The following is a 2,719-nucleotide window of genomic DNA, read 5'->3' on the forward strand; positions in this document are numbered from 1 at the left end:
CATTGTCATTATGTAATTTTTAACTTAAATTATTCAACATAACGCCATTGTTCAATATAAATAAATCAGTATTAATTGATTTATAATAATGATAAATAACAACAATAAAAAAGCTATGTCTATCTTCTATGCAATTTAAAATTAATGTGGATCATTAATTGTTGTTATAGTTGATTTAAGAAATTCAGAATTGTTATTTGACTGATAGCGCAGGTTAACAGTGTAATTTAAATTATTTAACTGGTGAAAACTTACCGGAGTTGACTTTCGGTGTTACAATCACCTGCTCCTTCCCTCCTCTCTACTCGATCACATTGCCACAAGCTTGCTAGAAATGAATCTGAATCAGCTCTTTTCACATTATTTAATTCCTCCTAAAAAATTTAATTAATTATTTTTTTTTAAATCAGTTAAATGTTAAATTCAAATAAAACAGTACCTGAGATAATTGCTGAGCTTTTGTAAGAAGTGTAGCGAGAAGCGTACAGCAAACAGACCAAGTCAGTCGTGAGCGTATCAGGAGTGGCTTCATGTGACAAGTGTCAAAGTCATTCCAAATCCTCGACAGAAAAGCCTTTTCATTAGGTCGCACCCACGACATCAAAGATGATTTGTATCCTAATAAAATCCAGCTACTTCCACCCATACTTCCTGCATCTACCTGTGAGCAATTATCCTGTATCGAGTTGAACTGTAATAAATAAATAATTTAACACATCCAAATTGAATTATTACATTTAACTTACACTAATTAAAAATTAAAAATTATACTAAGAATATTTATAATTGTAGTGCAAGAGCTGTGAAATAATAAGGCTAAATGTGAGTGTGAAAATAAAGATAAAACCTATTGGAGTACTTTGGCCTCGATATAGCTGCGAATTTCCACGGCAAGGGTATCCACATGCATTGTCGACGCCACTAGTCTGGTTAAGCTCTATTTCTATTTTTTTGTTTTTTGTTTTTTTTAAATAATGTTTACGCTCATGTTAGGTGTCGTGTCACCGGTACATTAATAAATAAATAAATAAATAGAGATAATGATAATGGTGATGGTGTTAATGCAAAACATATTTAAAATCAGCGCTTAGTAATTTAATTTGTTAATATTTATACCTATTATAGCCACAACGATTTTGGTGGTACCGGCAGGTTGTGTTTGCTGCGACTACGACATCTAGCACGACTAGCATATGATGAATCGTATTTTTTCTAAGGCTTGTATTTAATTCGCATCGAATAATCTCTTCCATAATTAGACCTATCATTTATAAATAAATGGGAACATTTATTAATCAATAATTAATATATAGTTATTTTGAAAGTAGTAAAAATCTAAAAATAATCACCATAAATTACAGCAAGACCTTTTCCATGAAGAATGCGATGTTTGAACGTCTAGATAGTCAAGGTAGTTAATATCAGCACAAATGTATACAGCAGCAGATTGAGGTTATCTAGATGATATAGGAATTGTGCTGTGGCCTTCAATACAATATCTGTGGATGCTCCGTTGCAAATCCTGATGATCAGTACAATAGGATCGATTAAACAGAAAACAGTAAAATTATTTGAAACTATCATCATTCACAATCACTTCTATGAGAACGCAATAATATAAATCACAATGATAATAGCAATTCGATAAATATCTCATCAAAATAATTGCGTTCTACTAATTGGAGATGACGTAAATGCACATAGCTGATTAAAAAAATAAGGATAAGAGGAAATACATATATGAATGTAAATATGCTAAGGAATCAAAAATTTGTGATTACTTTCGCGGATACAAAAACTTTAACGAAATTTAAATTAAATTAAATAATATCAATATCCCTGCTTCATGTTAAACACATGTTCGAAATACTCCAAATGGAGAGAGTACGTACCCGAGAAAAAATATTTATATATAATTATATATATTTATATATAAATTGGTTATATATGATTATATATGAAAAATGGCCAAATATAACCATATCTAATCATATATAATTATATATAATAATATATAACAATATTTAATTATATATTTATTACATCTAATTAATTGATTGGGTTAATTTTATGGATAGAGTATTTAATATGGTCCTACGCAATTCTCTGTAACCAATTAAAATGCAAAAAAAAAATATCTAGCTATAATTTTACGGCTATAACACCAGCGGTCACCCATCCAAATATTAACCCTGCCCAATGCTGCTTAACTTTAGTGATCTCCGTGCGTCTTGAAGTTTCTGTCTGCTCTGTGCTGCTGTCTTAGATGACAATGATTCTATGATCTACATAATAATATCCTTATGGGTTTATGTAACTCTAATATAAAAATTGAGTTAAAATATATTTGGATAGTCATAATTCATAATTTATTTATTTGACCGAATTTCATAATAATATAACACTTATTTAAATAATAAAATAAATAATGATTTTACTATTAGGTAGTAGCAGAGCAGACCAAAACATCTCATAGGAAATGTAACAAATTTTGTATTTCAGAATTATTTAAACGTAATTATAAACATCATTTTATACTTTTAGTGATTACCAAAAAAAAATTTTTTTTCAAAGAAAAAATTTTTATATATGTTAATTATATATAAGCATATATAATTATATAGACTTATATATAATTATATATGGGATTATATATAATCTTGGATGGCTGTATATTGCTCCATATGGGGTATTCCATGCCAAATCGACCACTTTTGAC

At 28.7% G+C, this 2,719-nt stretch overlaps 1 long non-coding RNA gene across 1 annotated transcript; it reads right to left on the reverse strand.

The window, feature by feature from the left end:
- Nucleotides 1-96: 96 nt before the first annotated feature.
- On the reverse strand, nucleotides 97-1,753 carry LOC123273925. The gene is made up of 4 exons (XR_006511398.1): nucleotides 1,350-1,753; nucleotides 1,117-1,261; nucleotides 440-691; nucleotides 97-374 (listed from the first exon to the last, which is right to left on the reverse strand). It is a non-coding gene; the product is annotated as an uncharacterized LOC123273925 (long non-coding RNA).
- Nucleotides 1,754-2,719: the final 966 nt, after the last annotated feature.

This window comes from Cotesia glomerata, unplaced genomic scaffold, assembly GCF_020080835.1.
Source record: "Cotesia glomerata isolate CgM1 unplaced genomic scaffold, MPM_Cglom_v2.3 scaffold_1674, whole genome shotgun sequence".
Taxonomy (NCBI): domain Eukaryota; kingdom Metazoa; phylum Arthropoda; class Insecta; order Hymenoptera; family Braconidae; genus Cotesia; species Cotesia glomerata.